This window comes from Pongo abelii, chromosome X (genome assembly GCF_028885655.2).
Source record: "Pongo abelii isolate AG06213 chromosome X, NHGRI_mPonAbe1-v2.0_pri, whole genome shotgun sequence".
Classification (NCBI taxonomy): Eukaryota; Metazoa; Chordata; class Mammalia; order Primates; family Hominidae; genus Pongo; species Pongo abelii.
The window spans coordinates 160,613,264-160,632,886 of NC_072008.2; the positions used below are offsets into that span (position 1 = coordinate 160,613,264).

Consider the following 19,623-nt stretch of genomic DNA (forward strand, 5'->3'; position numbering starts at 1 on the left):
TACTTCCAGTATTAGCTGCAGAATCACGGAATCAAGGAGGCTTCTCTGCATGAATCAATAAAGGCTACAGCACTTTTAGACACAAGCTCCAGCCCTTTAAAAATGTGAGAAATCAAACTGGCACAGGCAGAGTGTCTCAGTGGTCTCCAGGGAGCAAGAGAGAATGAGGTTTAGCTTGAAGGCTACAATGGTGGAGCCTGAGGTTCAGCTGCCCTGCTCTGAATTTGCAGTCCATTTCTTAATCCTCCACTTTTGAGAAGATGCGAGAAAACAGTTATGTTTTGCAAAGCTTAAATAAAATGCAGTTCTTGCCAACCAAAAGCAGAACCCTCCCCAAATACAGGCAACCAGTGCCATACAGCAAATCTCATCTTTATAGATGTGTAAAATGAAAATCTAAACACAAGCCTACCACATACAGGTTAAAAAATTCCTGCTGTGGAGAACAGTTTGGCAGTTTCTCAAATGTTAAACATGGAGTTACCATATGACCTGGCAATTTTACTCCTAGCCATATACTCTCAAAAAACCACAACTATGCCGGGCGCGGTGGCTCACATCTGTAATCCCAGCACTTTGGGAGGCTGAGGTGGGTGGATCACCTGAGGTCAGGAGTTTGAGACCAGCCTGGCCAATATGGTGAAATCTTGTCTCTACTAAAAATACAGAAAAATTTAGCCGGGCATGGTGGTGAGTGCTACCTGTAGTCCCAGCTACTCAGGAGACTGAGGCAGGAGAATTGCTTGAACCTGGGAGGTGGAGGTTGCAGTGAGCAGAGATCGCGCCACTGTAATCCAGCGTGGGCGACAGAGCAAGACCTTGTCTCAAAAAACCAAAACAAACAAACAAAAAACCAAAACCAGTAACCAAACAGATATCCGTACACCAATGTTCATGGCAGCACAGTTTACAATAGCCAAATGGTGGGGGCAACCCAAATATACGTTCCCAAGGGATGGGTGGATAATCAAAACTTCATTATCTATAGGATATAATATCATTCAGCCTCAAAAAGGAAAGAAATTCTGACACATGCTACAATGCAGATGAACCTTGAGGACATTACGCTCAGTGAAAGAGGCCAGACACAAAAGGCCAAATAGTGCATAATTCCATTTATAGGAAATGTCCAGAATAGGCAAATCCATAGAGACAGGAAGTGGATTAGTTGTTGCCAGGGGCTGCGGGTAATAAGAGGTGACTGCTACTGTGTCTGGGGTTTCTTTTGGGTACTGAAAATGTTCTGGAATGACACAGAGGCGATGGTTGCACAACTCTGTGAATGTACTAAAAGACACTGAATCGCACATTTTATTTTTAAACAATTTTTTCTGTGAGCCTATGAATTATACTGAAGAATGAATTGTACACTTTAAATGAGTAAATTTCATGGTATGTGAATTATATCTAAATTAAAAAAAAAAACATTAAAACAGCAGCTGACCACCAATTATTCTAAATCATAAAGATAGGTTTTGTGATGCCTGGCCAGTGCTCAGAGCCCACACAGCTGTCTCAGAGCAAGTCTATCTGGCTGTGGCACAGAGCCCCGGCAGATAGATGGGTTGTCCATCTGAGGAAGAGGCCAATGTGGGGACCTATAGTGATACATGCCAGACTGGACCAAGCCGACCTGAATGTGAAACTCTGAAGCCCAGGACACAGTAACCATGACAATCAGAAAGGAATTTAGTTCAAGAAGTTTAATGAGTAGGCACTTAGCCAAGTGGAAGGTTGTTGGCTATTCTGAGGGCATTTGATCATTTTTTTTTAAATTGTGGTAAAATACACATAACATAAAATTTATCATTAATAGCATTTAGTACATCCACAATGTCATGCAACCATCACCACTATCTAGTTCCAAAGACAACCCTTTACCCATTAAGCAGTTGCTCCCCACTCCCACTCCTCTCAGCCCCTGGTAACCACTAATCTATTTGTCTCCACAAATCTGCCTACTGTTGACACTTCATATAAGTGGGATAATACCCTCCCCTGGAAAGCCTGTCTTTTAAAAAATGATTTTCATTTAAAAAACTTTTTTTGCTTAACACAGTGGCTCATACCTGTAATCTTAGGAAGGCAGAGGCAGGACTGCTTGAGCCCAGGAGTTCGAGATCTGCCTGGGCAACATAGTGAGATCCCGTTATTCACAAAAAGGGGGAAAAAAGACCAGGAAAAAAAAATCCCAAAACAAAACAACGAAAAAGTTTTTTTTTAGGGAGACAGGGTCTCACTATGCTGCCCAGGCTGGGCTCAAGCGATCCTCCTGCCTCAGGCTATCAAGTAGCTGGGACTACAGATGCGCTACCACGCCCAACTTAGAAACATGTATTTTTTTCAGATTAGCTCATCATTCCCTGGTAACTTCTCCAATGATTTCCCCTTGCATCTTTGCCTCTATATTCTAGCAGGGTTCTCACACTGATCCTACACACAAGTGGTTAGAGACTCACCAGGCCAAGCTCGCCTCCAATTCCAAATACCTAGTCCTCAAGGTCCAAGTGGCCTGTTTCCATAGACACTGACACTGTGCAAGACTTTTCTGTCCTCAGCTGCTGGCTTTCTCCATTTCTTGTTGATAATGTTTTTTTCTTACCTTTGCATACTTCATGTAAATAAGTTTCACAGACTTTTAACAAAGTGTTGGCTGCTTTTATCGAAGAAGAGAAAATCTGCCAAAATAAATTTTCACCATGAAGGCAACACATTTTGGGGAACAAGAAACGGCAGAAAGGAGATCTCTTTTACTAGAGAACTCTGCTTAAGGACTGGCTCATTTGATCCAAACATCTCATCAGTAACTTGGAGTGAGTGCCCTTGTTTTCGTCATCTTGCGTCTCACTAGTGTAGGTCAGTCCACATCAGCCTGCCTGAAGTACTTGGTTCGTAATGCTGACATCTGAGCCCCCATGTTTATTTCACCCTGATTCTACTGAAATGACCAACGAAATGCAAAACAGGAGGAAATATCTCTATCAATGCCTTCAGAGGAACTGCTGTAGAATGTGGTGTGGCTGGGATCCATATAAGAGAAGCAGCGCTCACACGATTCCACCACAGTTAAACACATGGGCAAAGGAGGGACCGGCTGGAGGTATGAGGATTCTGTAGCAGAGCCCGAGAAAATCTGCAAGATCAGAGAAACTGGGCCTAAGAGCCAGACTGGCAGAAGTACGGTTTGCCAGTGGCAAATAGAAGGACCTGAACCACCAGTGCCCTAGATGGAGAGGTCAGTGACAGGCTGGCCAGGTTTTCCTGGGCACTGCTGGGACAGAGAGAGACACTGATATAGAGGAGATTCTACCTGTCTCAAGAATCTGCCAGCAGCACCCTGGGTCCCCACCCTGACTCCAGCTGCTGCCACAGGGGAAGCAGCAGGGACTGAAGCTCCATCCCATAAACAACTCTAGGGACTGGGGATCAAACAAGTATCAACAAATTAGTAACTGTCCTGTGTACAAATACAAATTAAGTGGAAACTATAATGACTGAACACCAGTCATTCCAGTCAAGATCCCAACTGGAGGCTGGGCGCGATGGCTCAAGCCTGTAATCCCAGCACTTTGGGAGGCTGAGGCGGGCAGATCACGAGGTCAGGAGTTCGAGACCAGCCTGGCCAACACAGTGAGACCGTGTCTCTACTAAAAATACAAAAAAATTTTAGCCGGGTGTGGTGGTGTGTGCCTGTAGTCCCAGCTACTTGGGAGGCTGAGGCAGGAGGATCGCTTGAACCCAGGAGGCGGAGGTTACAGTGAGCTGAGATTGTGCCACTGCACTCCAGCCTGGGCAACACAGCAAGACTCTCGTCTCAAAAAAAGAAAAAAGATCTCAACTGGATTTTCTTTGGAATCTGACATTTACCTAGAATAGGCATCTGAGGACAGCCAGAAGGAGTGTGTGTGTGTGTGAACAGGAGGGGATGGCTTCCTTCTGGTAGCCACTGCTCTAGGGAGTATTTCTCACCATCGTGTCACAAAGCACACAACAGGAGCACTCTCACATGGATTAGGGAATTAGATGCAGACCTCCTGCACAACTGCCCTCTTCCAGTCCTAGTAAGATAAGACACAAAAGAAAGGCAGGGAAGGAGAGTGTGAAGGGAAGATTTCAGCACACAAAGGAAAGGGGTGTAATTCAAAGCAGTCTGAGAAAAGACTCCAGAGGACAAAGTAGCAGCAAAGCCAGGCTCCTGCCCCGTCCCCAGAAACCACCCTAGGGAGCAGGCAACACCCTGGGAATTTGCAGCCAGTAAGCTGGAGAGAAGCAACCAAGTGGGAGTCCTTCACTTTTTCCTTTTAGACCCAGAAACTCCAGCTGGGAGGTGCAGGAGAAATGGCGAAGTGCCCAGTGAGCCAGCCCAGCTCTGTGGGAAGCAACTGCTCTTAGGTATACACAGATTATGGAACCACCCAGAGACTGAGGTGCCCCCTATCCCCATGGAAATGGCACACACATCCCTCGTGCAGCTAGAGTGAGCCTTAGTATAAGACATCCAACACAGTTCTTAGAACAAAGAGAAGAATCCAGATAGGGCTGAAGACTACATGGCTGCAGCTCCCTCCAGCGTGCAAATTCTCTCCGAATACAAGATAACAAGCCTGCACGCGATAGCTCAGAGGGGAAAACAGCAAGAGAAGATGCCAAGAAACTGGGAAGAGAGAGCCAAGAATTCCTCCACTGTCTCAAAGCAAACAGAACGACTATGTAGAGCCATCCAAGCCTGAGCCAAGATGAAAAGAAGCGACATGGTAACTATGCAAACATATTATGGCCAGAAGAAAAAAAAGAGGCCCAGGGAGGGAGATGGCATGAGAAAGGCAAAGTCTCCCACCAAGAAGAGAATACACAAGGAAGGGAAAAAAATTCCCCACAACTTCGTAAGAACATGTTCCCAATAAAAGAGTTCAAAGATGGGATGATAAAACAGAATAAGATGAAAAGACAAATTTCCAACCTAGAGAAACAAACTGCAGACCAAAACACATCATTATGAAACTAATAAATACATTGAAAAACAGCCAGAAACAGAATATACATAGCTGAAAATCAAATTAGACAAAGTGAATGCAGATGAAAAAGACAAAAGCTAAACCAATTATGGCAAAGCTAATAGCATTGGAAGAGAGACAAAGACAATCCAACATAAGGAATTTGTGTCCCTGAAGTACAGAACTCAACAAATGGAACAGAAGATGCTGTCAAAGATCCATAAGAGAGCTGACCTGAAACAGCGACGACTACATCTGCAGCCTGAAGAATACACTATGTTCCCAGGACAATTTGATAAAGAATGCTCAATAGCAAGCCAGACTCTAGTCAACCTACTCAACTTCAAGGATAAAGAAACCATTCTTCAGGCACCCTGGGATTCTTCCAAGGGGGAAACATCAGAAGAGCAGACATAATGTCTACAAAGTTCTGAGGCAGCTTAGTGCAGTGGTGGTGGCGGAGAGGTCAGAGGTAAATTCAGAGAGATGGACAGGGGCCAAAGGCCTCTCTGAGAAGATGAAATCTGAACACAGATCTGAAGGAAGTGAGTGGTGAGGGAGCAGGTCAAGTAAAGAGGGGTCCAGCCAATGAGGAGCAGCGAGAGCCAAGGTTCTGACTCTAGCAACATTTTGGCAAGTTCCAGGAAGAGCAAGAGCAGTGGGAGCCAGGTGAGCAAGGGAGAGAATGGTAGAGAATGAGCTCAAATAGGCAGGGAGGGATCACGTTCCATGTGGCTGCTGAGGCAGGCCCAGTTACACAATTTGTGGAGCCTGGTGCAAAATGAAAATGCAGGGCCTCTTGTTCAAAAATTAAGAATTTTGAGATGGTGAGAGTAGAGTATTAAACCAAGCCTGGGTTCCAGCAAACCCATGGGCAGTTACAAAGGCCCACGAAGCTGGCTCTGCTTTCAAGTAATGGACTTCGGGTTTTATTCTGAGAGGGTTTTTCTCAAGGGAGTAACCTGATGTAATGAACATTTTTCAAAGAGCCCATCTGAGGCTGGGCACACTGGTGCATGCCTGTAATCCCGCATTTTGGGAGGCCAAGGTGGGAGGATTGCTTGAGCCCAGGAGTTCGAGACCAGCCTGGGCAACATAGGGAGACCCCAGTCTCTATAAAAAATATAAAAATTAGCCAGGTGTGGTGGTGCATACCTGTAGTCTCAGCTACTTGGGAGGCTGAGGTGGGAGGACTGCTTGAGCCCAGGAGGTTGAGGCTGCAGTGAGCCGTGACTGTGCCATTGCATTCCAGCCTGGGTGACAAAGGGAGACCTTATCTCAAAAAAAAAAAAAAAAAAAAAAAAAAAAAAAAAAAAAAGAAGCCCATTCTAACTATGGGAAGATATAGAGTAGAGGGAGTGGGGCAGGAGGGTACAAGATGCCACAGGGGGCGCTCTGCAGAAGCAGATGTTGGGTCACGGTTTGGGGTGTAAGATGTTCATCAGGAACTGACATCCATAAAGGGAGGTGGGAAGAAGTCAAAGAGAAGGCCCTATAAGGGCCTTGTACCCTCACCTCCCTCAGTCACCAGGGTGCTGTCCTGGGAATGGCGTGACCTTGGGTGAGGAGGCTCTTGCAGCTGAGGCCAGCTGAAGGAACAGCTGGACACTGCCTGCTAACTGGGGTGTCTGCAGGGCATCTGGAGAGGAGAGTGACCTCTGGGTCTGCCACGTGAGACTACTGCAGAGTCTAGGCAGGGATGCAGGGAGCTGGTCTAGGTGCCATCCCTGAAGGGCATGTGCACTGGGACAGGGAAAGGGCGAGAGATCTAGGACTCTGACTTTCGTTTCTCATGTTTTTGATACTGAGGTATTTAGTTTTCTAGAGGCCTAAAGGGCAGCTGGATGTATGAATCTGGAGTTCAGGGGAGAGGTCTGAAGAGCCAGGCGAGTGGGTGACGGCGTCCTGAATGTAAGTGTAAACAACCCTCCCCCTGCTATTTGGAGTTGTGATGAGGAGAAAGAATCAGCAGAAGAGACAGAGAAAGAGGAGTCAGTGCAGAGAAGGAAGATCAGACATATCTGTTAAGATTATTGGCGGCAATCAATAGAAACCAACTCTAGCTGATTTATGCAGACAAGGACTGATGAAAAGCTATTGAAGATGCATGTGGTGATGGGTGCACAATATAAATGTGCTCAATACCACAGAACTGTACACTTAAAAATCGTTAAGGCAGTACATTTTATCTTTGTGTATTTTACTGCAATTTTTAAAACTAGGGGGAAAAGGCTACTGGGTGATGAGAAAATCCCTAGAGGGTTGGAAGAACAGGTTTGAGTCCAGTTGGCTAGGAACAATACTTCAAATCCTTCTGCCAAGCCAGTCCAAACAGCCAGCACTGCCTGTGCCACCCTGCAAGGCAGCAGCACTGGCCACTGGCACTGTGGCCTAGGAGCTCATCTTTCCTACAGCCCCAATGCCAGGAGACACGGCTCTCCTGCCTGGCCCTGCTCCTCCTAGCATGTGAGTCTGACTGGCAGAGGCCAGGGTACATACCTACACCCTCGTGTAGAACTCAGGTAATTTATTTCTGTAAAGGGCCAGATAGTATTTTCCACCTTGTGGGCCAGACAGTATCTGTCACAACCAGCCCACCTGCTGTTTTATAGGAGAGCAGTCTTGGACAATGCATAAAGGACAGGGTGGAACTGGGTCCTGGTAAAGCTTCATTTATGAAAACAGGCAGTGGGCTGGACTTGGCCCTTGAAGATACCGTTTGCCAACTGCTGCCCTGACCAAAAGGGAAGCTAGGCAAATAAGCATCTGGCATTTGCAGCATTTGCAGTGACTACAATCAGAGGTCGCCTGGCCTCCCATCAACTCGTGAGGTGAGAATTCTCCCAAACCCAGAGGAGGTTCAAGATGTGAGGTGAGATGGCCACCTGGAGAGTATGAGGTACCAGAAGAGACACAAGGAAAGGGCTGAGAAGGAGTGACAGCCACTGATGACTGATAAGATTATTTCATGGAATGTGGGAAAGCAAGTGTTCATGGAGCAAGCTCAGCGAGGAGCAGCAGGCAAGGAAGAGGGCCCATGAGTGGAGAGAACTCTTAGAGAGTTTGGCTAAAAGGAGAAACAGAGACTGAGCAGGAGCCGAGGAGGTATGAGCTGAAGGGAGCTCAGTTACGACGGTAAATTCTAAACAAGTTCGTCTGGTGATGGGCACAGTTCACAAGAGGAGGGAAGACCAACGGAGTCCCAGGGGCGTCAAACAGTGGTTGACATTGCAAGCTGGGAAGACAGTAAGTCCTCGTCACAGGCAGAGCTAAGTTAGAACTCCGTGGGTGGAGGGGCTTCCAGTGATGACCAACTCCAGGATACGACCATGGGAATGAGTGGCAGAAGAGACAGGGAAGGAGCCAGGCACTAGGAGGGCTGTCTACATGCGTGTGTGTGCTGGAGTCAGGAACTGGCACGGAATCCTCAATAAGAGGACTGACTGGGGCAGTGAGCAAGCCCACAACAGGGGTCTGTGGGCCGAGAGGCTGAGTGTCACAGCCCCCCTATGCCATGCCTGGAGGCACATGGGATCAGAGACCGCTGAGGACCTGGCAGGAGGCACAGGTGTGGAGAGGCAGGGCCTAACCCAGGTATGTGTGTCGCGGAGGGGAGGGGGGCAGTGGTTAGGAAGGGCTCTTTGGGGAAGAGATACCTGACTGGGTCTTCAAGGATAAGCAGGACAAGGCAAGGCCACAGGGGAGGGAAAGGAGAAGGGGACTTGGGCAGGAGAGCCAATGACAAAGGCCAGGAGTGCAAGAAACATGGTACCTGGGAGGAAGTACAAGCAGTCCTGGACTGCTGAGGGCTATGTCCATGAGAAAAGCAGCAACAGAAGGGGCCACAAAGAGAAGCAGGAGCCACATGAGAGGCCCTGATGTCACTCAAACACAGGGTGCCACTCTTGGGTTTAAAGCAGGGGAATGAGATTGATGATAGGGATTGTGTGGAAGATACAGAGGTGGAGGAAAGATCATAAGTTATCACGGGAGTCCTAGAGCGAGATGAGGGATTGAACCAGGACAGCGGTAGAAGAGATGATACAAGACAGAAGAGGGACAAACAGTTAAAGGAACAATTTGTGGGGCTTGGTGGCTCCCCTGGATGTGGGCAGTGAAGGGCAGGGGCCTGTTGGGTTTCCAGCTTGGGTGACTGGTATGGCTATCAACTGTAACAGAAAACAGTGAACATGGCATTTGTCTATTTGGTCTTCTGATCTACCTTATCTTGAAGGAGATGGGGGTGGTAGGGCGGACAGTGGGTTGAGAAGAATGGAAGGGAGAAAGAGGGCAGAAATCTCTCAAATATTTTGCACAGTAAAATCTGACTAAAATGCACACACGCCCCACAAGCCTTTTTCTTTTTTTTTTTCCCCAAGAAGCAAAACAAGTTTTATTTCCATAGTAGTTCCTTTTAATGCTCTCTGTCGCCACCTAACGGATGTCCTGGTGGAAGAGGCTCAAGCCTATTCCACGGCAGAGGAATCAAACTCACCCAGGCAGGGAGAACGGGACTGCACCTGGGTGGGGGAGGACCAAAAGAAGCCCAGCTGCTTCTGGAAGATCATCGGGAGTCTCTTCCGGAAGACCAGGGGCTCTTGGAGCTAAAATAGACGTTCGTTCATTAATAGTACCTACTTCAACAACTTAAGATCGTGTTCAGCAGATGCACATCAACCTTGACTTGTCTGTGCTCCCCAAATCAATATGCCTCAATATTGAGGCATATTGAGGGAACAATCTGTAGATATTCATGAAATTGTTTGGTGGGACAAAAATTGTGGGGCACTTGAGCCTAGCTGAACTGAGTTTTAAGTTCTAGCATTTAACACACCACCTCTAAGTTTACGTGTACTTTATGAGTGCAGGAATGCAACAAGAAAATCTAGTGTAAAGTCCTGGCCCTCAGGGCAAAGCAAGGGAACTACAACTCTTGCTGCGAACTGCCTTCCTCCCACAGATGTGGCACGTTCACAAATCTCATTCACTGAACAAGAAATGGAACAAGTGCCACACCAGAGGTGACAAGAAGAGGGGAACATACAATAATAGGTAACTTCCCTGTCACACGAGACTGCTTGGAGACAAGGATACAGAGCCCAGCATAGGAGGCGGGACAAAATCATGAGGGTCAAGGACCACACCTGGTTTAACTCCCAGTGAAGAGTTTTAGCCAGTAAAGAGCTGCAAGAAGGAAATCACACACCACGAGAGGCCACTAAGATAAACGCTTGAATCTGATTAAGTTTTCACCTGAAGAGTGTGGGTAAGGACAAGCCTGCCTTGTTGGGTAGTACAGATTCAGTGAATGAGCCCTCAGATCCTGCTGGATCCTGTGATCAGATAGACAGCAGCTTCTCAGGAACCACTGCATGTGAGGTTAGGGTGAGGGGAGGGACCCGATGGAGATCTAATCCCAGGGGTTTGGTCACAGGGGCTGGCGAATGAGAGGTGGGGACCGGGAACATACGCCACTCTTTTTTTTTTTTTTTTTTTTTTTGAGACGGGGTCTCGCTGTGTCACCCAGGCTGGAGTGCAGTGGCACCATCTCGGCTCACTGCAACCTCCACCCCCCACGTTCAAGCGATTCTCCTGCCTCAGCCTCCCAAGTAGCTGGGATTACAGGTGCCTGCCACTGCGCCTGGCTAATTTTTCTATTTTTGGTAGAGACGGGGTTTCACCATCTCGGCCAGGCTGGTTTTGAACTCCTGACCTCGTGATCCACCCGCCTCGGCCTCCCAAAGTGCGGGGATTACAGGCGTGAGCCACTGCACCCGGCCAGCCACTCTTTTTTTGAGATGGAGTTTCGCTCTTATTGGCCAGGCTGGAGTGCAATGGCACAATCTCGGCTCACTGCAACCTCCGTCTCCTAGGTTCAAGTGATTCTCCTGGCTCAGCCTCCCAAGTAGCTGGGATTACAGGCATGCGCCACCACGCCCAGCTAATTTTGTATTTTTAGTAGGGATGGGATTTCTCCATGTTGGTAAGGCTGGTCTCGAACTCCTGACCTCAGGTGATCCACCCACCTTGGCCTCCCAAAGTGCTGGGATTACAGGCGTGAGCCACCATGCCCGGCCTAAGCCACTCTTTTGGAAAGCTCAGCAAAGAAGATGCATGAGGTAATATGATGGGTTAGGTGGCCTTTAAAGGGATGTTTATAGATTTTCATAACATGGGTGTATTAGTCTGCTCAGGCTATAACAAAATAGTACAGACTGGGGGGCCTACTCAACTGAAATTTCTCACAGTTCTGGAGGCTAGAAGTCCAAGATCAAGGTGTCAGCACATTCAGCCCCTGGTGAGGGCTCTCTTTCTGGCTTGGAGATGGCTGCCTTCCCACTGCATACTCACATGGTGGAGAAAGCAAGCTCTCTGCTGTCTCTTGTTATAAGGACACTAATGTCTTCATGGGAAACCCACCCACCCCCCTGATTTCATTTAAACCTAACCACCTCCCAAAGACCCCATCTTCAAATAACATCACATGGGAGGTCTGAGCTTCAACACTGGAATTTTGGGGGACACAAACATTCAGTCCATAACAGTGCTGATGTTTATGTTTTAATGTTAAATGATACAGCACAGCACAGCAGCACACACACTGTGTGATGCCAATCTGTTTTTTTTTTTTTTTTTTTTTAGATAGGGTGTCACTCTGTTGCCTGGGCTATAGCAGTAGCGTGATCACACCTCACTGCAACCTCGACCTCCAGGTTCAAGCAATCCTCCCACCTCAGCCTCCCAAAGTGCTGGGATTACAGGCATGAGCCACCATGCCTGGCCTCCAATTTGTATTTAATGCCACTGAACTGTACATTTAAAAATGGTAAATTTTAGGTGATGTGTATTTTACTACAATTTTTTTTAAAAGTCTAAGAGAAGGCAAGAAAGAAGAAAAATTTAAAGGAACAGAAAATATGGAAAAATAGAATGCACAAATATGCTATAAATGAATCTAAATACATCAGAAATCAAACAGATGTTAAAGGACGAAACAGACAATGGATTTTTTAAAAAAATCTTGAGGCCGGGCGCGGTGGCTCACGCCTGTAATCCCAGCACTTTGGGAGGCCGAGGTGGGCGGATCACGAGGTCAGGAGATGGAGACCATCCTGGCTGACACGGTGAAACCCCATCTCTACTAAAAATACAAAAAAAAAAAAAATCAGCCAGGCGTGGTGGTGGGCACCTGTAGTCCCAGCTACTCTGGAGGCTGAGGCAGGAGAATGGCATGAACCCGGGGGGCGGAGCTTGCAGTGAGCCGAGATCGCACCGCTGCACTCCAGCCTGGGCAACAGAGCAAGACTCCGTCTCAAAAAAAAATAATAAAAAAAATCTAGCTATCAGCTGGGCATGGTGGCTCACGTCTGTAACTCCAACACTTTGGGAGGCTGAGGTGGGTGGATCACCTGAGGTGAGGAGTTTGAGACCAGCCTGGCCAACATGGTGAAACCACATCTCTACTAAAAATACAAAATTAGCCGGGCGTGGTGGCGCGTGCCTGTAGTCCCAGCTACTCAGGAGGCTGCGGCAGGAGAATTGTTTTGAACCTGGGAGGTGGAGGTTGCAATGAGCCGAGATCACGCCATTGCACTCCAGCCTGGGCAACAAGAGCAAAACTCCGGTCTCAAAAAAAAAAAAAAAAAAAATCTAGCTATCTGATATTTTCAAAAGCTCCACCTCACCGGTGCATAAAGACACAGAAAGGAGGAAAATAAACTGGGATGGCCGGGCGTGGTGGCTCACACCTGTAATCCCAACACTTTTAGAGGCCAAGGCTGGTGAACTGCTTGAGCCCAGGAGTTTGAGACCAGTCTGGGCAACATGGCAAAACCCTGTCTCTACTAAAAATACAAAAACTTAGCCAGGCGCACTGGTGCAAGCCTGTAATCCCAGCTACTTAGGAGGCTGAGGTGGAAGGACCACTTGAGCCCAGGAGGCGGAGGTTGCAGTGAGCTAAGATTGCACCACTGCACTCCAGACTGGGTGACAGAGGGAGACCCTGTCTCAAAAAAAAAAAAGAAAAAAAGAAAAATAAATAAAATAAATAATAATTAAAAAAATAAAATATTAGTATGGTCACTTCATAATACCAAAGGGTTCAATATACCAGGAATGTGAAACTGTATTTAAAATTGAAAACGTGGCCTCAAAATAAATAATAAAATGAAAATTACCAAACTCTGTGGAGAAACTGATGTGTCCATCACCACAGTAGATTTTAACACATATTCCATCAGTTGACAAATCAAGTAAACCAAATGACAGTAAGAAGAGAAAATACTTTCACAACAAAAGGATAAGACAGAGGTAATGAATATATGTAGAATCCTGCACCCATGCTTGGTGGTGACATATTCTGTCCACTGGTTGTGGATAATGTGTCATGGGGCACTTCTCAACCAACTGCAAGAACTGGTGTCACACAGACCAAGTTCTTTGATCACAGTGCCATTTAGTTAGAAGTGATTTTTTCTTTCTTTCTTTCTTTTTTTTTTTTTGAGACGGAGTCTTGCTCTTGTTGCCCAGGCTGGAGTACATTGGCGCAATCTTGGCTCACTGTGACCACCGCCTCCTGGATCAAGTGATTCTCCTGCCTCAGCCTCCCGAGTAGCTGGAACTACAGGTGTGTGCCACCATGCCCGGCTAATTTTGTATTTTTAGTAGAGACGAGGTTTTGGCATGTTGGCCAGGCTGGTCTCGAACTCCTGACCTCAGGTGATCTGCCCGCCTCAGCCTCCCAAAGTGCTGGGATTACAGGCGTGAGCCACCTCATGCAGTCAATTTTTTTTTCTAGAGCAACTAGGAAAAAAACAAAAAACAAAAACCCAAAGCCATGTGCTTGGAAATTGAAAAACACATTTTAAAATAAGTTGTGAGTCAAAGGAAGAAACAAAGAAAATTTAAAATATCTTTGGGCTAACTTAAAGTGACAATACTATCAGAACTTGCTAGATACAGTTGAAGTAGTTCCAGAGGGTTAGCCTTAAATGTTTACATTTGAAAAAAGGGTAGAAAAATCAATGAACCAAATTTATAACTTAAGAAGTTAGGGCCAGGCGTGGTGGCTGATGCCTGTAATCCCAGCACTTTGGGAGGCCAAGGCAGGTGGATCACCTGAGGTCAGGAGTTCGAGACCAGCCTGGTCAACATGCCAAAACCCCATCTCTACTAAAAATACAAAAAATTAGCCGGGTGTGGGGCAAATGCCTGTAAATCCCAACTACTCGGGAGGTTGAGGCACGAGAATCACTTGAACCCAGGAGGTGGAGGTTGCAGTGAGCTGAGATTGCACTACTGCACTCCAGCCTGGGCGACAGAGCAAGACTCTCTCTCAAAACAAAAAACAAACAAACAAAAAAACAGAGAATGTACTCTAAGACCATAGAAAAAATAATAAAGATAAAAGCAAAAGCAGAATTTAATGAACTAGAAAAGAGACACAGATTAATACAGGGCAATAATGCCTACAAGATGCTTCTTGTAAGACCAATGAACCTAATGAACTTTTACCAAGACAAGGAAAAAAGGGAGAAGGTACAAGTAAACAACAAATGCTAGGAATGAAAAAGCAGACATAATTACAGATGTTGCAAATGTATAAAAAACTATAACATGAACAACTCTATGCTAGTCAGACAAAATGGACAAGTTCCGAGAAAGAAAAATTTAACAGCTTACAGTAGCCCAAGCAGGTGCAGGGAAAATAAAAATAGGTTTAGATGTGTCTGCGTGTACATAGAACACCTCAAAAGACACAGACAAGACCCTGGATGCAGCCGTTCCCTGAAGAGAGGCCTAGGCAGCTGGGAGACCAGGGCCGCAGGGACACTCAGACCTTGCATGACTCTGGAGTTTGCACTTCCTGAATTGTGAAGCATGCACATGTGTCACTTATGCAACAGTGAATCCAAACGTGCCTGTATACAAGGAAAGGCCTCACCTGGCTGCGCCGTGGAGGCTGGCCTGGCGTGTGGAGCAGGCAGAACATTAGCAAGCTACCGAGCAGGTGCAGGTATGAACATCAGCTGACGCTGGCTCTTTGCTTTCTTTTTAATCTTGACAAATTTGGTAGGTGAAAAGGCATCATTTTTGTTTTCGTTTGCATCTCTTTGATTACCAGCAGGCAGAACTCTTTTCCTATCTTCATTGGCCATCTGTATCTCTTCTTTTATGAATTTCCTGTTCATAGTCTTTGTTCATTAGTGGTGACTAGTGGTAAGTTAGCAATAACAACTGTTTGCATTCAAGTCTAGACTGAGAAGGAAATTAAAAAATCTGCCCATGTATTCTCACAATAAATGACTACTGACTAGCCTGAGATAATTGTACCCACTGCCCAGTCACAGGCATTAAGCCCAGGATGATTTGTTTCAGACTTGTCCCTGACCTTCCTCATACTCTTTCCAGAAGGGCCCCTTGAGCTGCTATGGTACTCTTAAATCACTATCCCATTACCCAAATGATGGAGAGCCAATCAAAAGCTTAGACCAGGACACTTTCCCAAATTATGTCCCAATACCTTCACAATGATCACTTTATATACAATCTCATTGAATGCTCAGCAACACACAAGAGCAATATTTAACTGAGGGCAACACTGAGGCTCAAGGAGGGCAAGTGACTTGATTGCTGAGGTCACCCGCTAGGTGCAAGAGCTGAGAATTAATCCCAAGGCTACCTGTCTCAAAAAGCCTAAGCTCATCTACTATACTTGAGGTAAAATCATGAAAGTGTGTTTTTACCTTGCCCAGACCCTGCACACTGCATCAAGGTCCTGAGTTTCAAGCAACAGAAATCAACTCTGGTTAAATTCAATCACAAAGGAGTTCTTGGCCAGCAGATCTGGAAATGGAGAGAGAACTAGAGAACTAGGCTCAGAAAAGCAGCAGGAATAGAGGCTGCACCACTGCAAACACAGCAAGGTTATACTGCAGGGACCTGCTGGTTGGGACACCCACCCTGGGTGCTGCTGCATGTCATCACTGGACATTAGCCACGATTGCTGGTTTTGTGACTCAACTGCCACCACCATGACTAATCCCTCACTGTCCCTCAAGAGTCAAAGTCCCTGAAGGCAGAATGGGTTTGGCCAAACCTAGGCTTCATCGCCATCCCCTAGTTTCCAGAGAGGAAGGGGAGGGAATATATCCATTCCCCTGTGGCAGGCACTGCCAGTTGTCCCCCAACATCCATGTTCTCTATCTCCCTTACTAACGAGACCCTGCGCTCACCTAAGGAGAGTTATTCCCCGCTTCCCAGCAGACCATGGGACTACGTTATGGCTAAGGAGACAGTGGCCGAGCCCACTCCTGTTCATCGTTCTCTTTCAAGCTTGCTCTTGTTCTACTGACTATGGGCGGAGCACACCTCCCACCCACTGACTCTGGGCTTGCTCACGTGTTGATGGGATGGGGGAAGAAGAGGCTTTAAGAGGCTTCTGTGACTCTGCTCACTCCTCTTGGACTCCTGACCTCCGCCTACGAAGAGACTTCCCCTGGCAGCTGCTTCTCCCTCCTGGGTCCTGGAACGACAGGCTTGAGAACAGATCTGAATCCCATCTTGCAGCTGACCCAGACCCATGTGTGAGAAATAAATAATTGCTGTTATAGCTACTGAGCTGCTGGTGCTGTTTGTTCCCTAGGACAAGATGATGGGTGTGAAGATGGAAATGGAAATATTGAATGGGCCGAGAAGTTAATATGTCAAGTGCCATTTTGCCTTTCGCCCATGACCTCTTTCTTCCTACCTGGAGGGGTAATGACTTAGAGCAGCAACCGTCATCTCACAAGCAAGAGGCAATCTTGAGAAATGGAAGACACCCACTGAGGGGCCCTGGGTCCACTGCAGTGCTCACGGACAGCATGAGAAGGAAGTACACCACAGGCCCCCAACCCCATCTTCAGGTTTTCTTAGGTAGAAACTAGGGTCCACCTGCCTCTCACTAAGATATACACAATGGGGAGACTTTTAACACAAAAAAAGGTATGAAGATGGTCAGAAGCCAAAAAAGCAACAAAATGTTCACGATATGCATGCCATATGTGAGGTTTACTCACTACACTGCTTTTCCACCGAGTTAGCATAATCACTATAACTGAACCCATTGAAAAAATGACAAAATAGATTCTGAGATTCTCTTCCTATTTCTGTTAGCTAAAAAAGCAGCCTTTGAATTGTTTATAAGTGAATTCAAGAGATAAAAATAAACCCAGATAATTCAGAATGTACTGAGTACAACACATATGCCTTCTATGTGATAAGCTCCCAGCATTATTTATTCAAAGAAAACTTGCCTTGTTGCAAAAATATAAAAAAACTTAAAAAAAAAACAAGTAATTACACAACACACCACCTCCTACAACACCAGATTCCTTTTCTTTCCTTTGTAACCTGACCAGAAGAAAAACAAAACATTGTTCAAATTGCTGAGACCCACAAAGTTCAATTAGAGCATAAAAAATGCTCTCCCAAAATACAGCTACCTAGCAGGGAAATGAGCAGGCTAAGCCTCCTGGTGAACCTGGACATTGGGCACAAGTAACAGGCACATTTAGACACCAACGACCAGATTCCACGTGACTGAATCCAGAAACCCTGCCCCTTCCCATTCCCTTGGAGATCCAGGGGGACGCCATCAATTGCTCACTCCTTCTCCTTATACATACAGTTAGGGGTGCTATACTATACAGGGGAAGGCGTGAGGAAGTCACACACGCTTTGGTGTTCAAGAAGCTCATAAGCCATTAGGGAAAGAGCAACATGCCAGAAAGCAGTTGTCCCTTCTGGCTACAGAGGTTGCAAAAGACGTCTGCAAGGGTCAGTGAGGGCCCAAAGGAGTAGTAACCAAGGCCCTGAAGCCTGGGAGCTGAGGTGGGTAGTGTCAGCCTCTTCTCAATAATCAGTTCCTAAGGTTCCATCTGGGAAAGTAGAAAACCACAGAGGCCATTCTCATGGGTACTTTAAGCAGTACATCTGTTGGCAAAACACAAATGTTGTTACACAAATACTAAGCCACAGACTGCAAAGGCACCTGACAGCCTTTAAAATTCATTTCTCTTGTTTCGCAAAGCTGCACTGGGAAACTGTGCTGTTAAATTATACACTCATAAAGGAGTATGTTTTAAAAGAAGGGCAAATATGTGGGTGCTATTTAGACTCTCATTGATTTGTTCCATGTTTTCAGCTAACTGCACACCCCGCCGCCCCCACCAAAGTAACTCAATCTCCACATATTTGTCTTTATATGTACCTTCTAACTCATGACTATGGCTTTGATTCTCTCATAAACAATATTGTTCCTGTTAGCCATGGAGAAGCTAAGGAGCCAACAGCAGAGCATGCTGCATGTTCTTCTGTCCCTCTTATAAGACAAAACCTTAGGGCAATGTCCCACTGCAGAATTTATTTGTTAATTCACTCAATAAATTAAAATATGCATGATTTTAGGCACTGGGGATATATTGAGGAAGAGGCAAAAAAAAAAAATCTCTGTCCTCATGGGACTCAGATTCTATAGGGGTAGGGAGAGGGAGGGAGGGGAGGGGAGTGGGAGAGCAGAAACAAAACCAAGCAGTAACACAGCTTGTGGCAGATGGTGACAAGTCCTATGCTAGGCAGGGGGAACTGGTGGGGCAGAGGCAGGCTGCCTGATTTACAGACACGGGTGTGCTCAGGGAGGGCCACACTGGGAAGGTGACACTTGAGCAGACATGTGTGATACCTGGGACAGAGGGCAGAGGAGAGGTCACGGCCTTGAGGCAGGGGCATACTTGGAGGGTCCAGGGAGGAGCCAGGAGGCCAGTGAGGCCGCAGTGCATGAGTGGTGGAAGAGTGGCAAGAGAGGTGATCCTGTTGGGCTGTGATTCTGAGCGAGCAGGGATCCATTGGAGGGTTCTGAACAGAAGAGCACCCTGGTGTGGCCTATAATATTGCAGGACTAAACAAAGAACCAGGGGGCAAGGGCAGAGGCAGGGAAGCTGGACACCTGGACCAGGGTTTGAGCAGTGGAAGCAGGGGAACTCATGAGACTTTGTACCCATCTTGCAGGTGGAGTAACAGTATTTGTGAACAAACGAGGTAACTAGCGCCAGGTTTCTGGCCTGAGGAGCAGGGAGTTGGAGTTGCTGTTTACTGGAAAGGAGAAGACCAGGGAAAGAGAAGGTCTAGGGAGGATAAGGAGTTCCCGTGACCCAGTCAGCCTGGAGACATAAATTTGGGAGCCATGAGGCTGGACGGAATCACTTCGGGAGTGAGGGTGGAGAAGAAAAGCCTGAACCTGAGGCCTTCCAACATCACATGCGAAACAGAAAAGACCGAGGAGGACAGACATTCACACACTCACCCAGGACTTCCTGAGGACCCACAGACACCAGGCACTGTTCTAGGAGCTTGAGCTACATCTGTGAATCAAGGAGACAATCCTGTCCTGTGGAGCTTCTGCTCCAGCAGGGGTGACAGCTAAGATAAGCACAGTCAGTCACGTATTCAGCTAGAAAGAGACAAAAGCTGTGGTTTGCACTGAGAAGGTGCACATCAGTGCAGAGACTCAAGGGAGGGAAAGGATTGCCTCATATGGGTATTGGGGTTAACTGATGACGACAGCTCTGGGACAAGAAGTGACAAGCAC

General features: G+C 46.7%; 1 protein-coding gene across 8 annotated transcripts in view; it reads right to left on the minus strand.

Moving 5' to 3' along the window:
- MECP2 (methyl-CpG binding protein 2) overlaps window positions 1-19,623 on the minus strand; it is a 72,302-nt gene that overhangs the window by 17,254 nt on the left and 35,425 nt on the right. The window contains exons 1-3 of one of the 8 annotated variants that reach the window (XM_054545250.2): window positions 16,395-16,531; window positions 15,740-15,839; window positions 14,938-15,176 (exon numbers count right to left, since the gene is read on the minus strand). The exons of 2 other annotated variants lie outside the window; for them this stretch is intronic. The gene's annotated coding sequence lies outside the window, so the exon portion shown is untranslated. Of the gene's footprint in view, window positions 1-14,937; window positions 16,532-19,623 lie in introns of those variants that run through there. 5 more of the 8 variants (XM_063721168.1, XM_063721169.1, XM_054545249.2 and 2 more) reach the window with 5 other exon arrangements.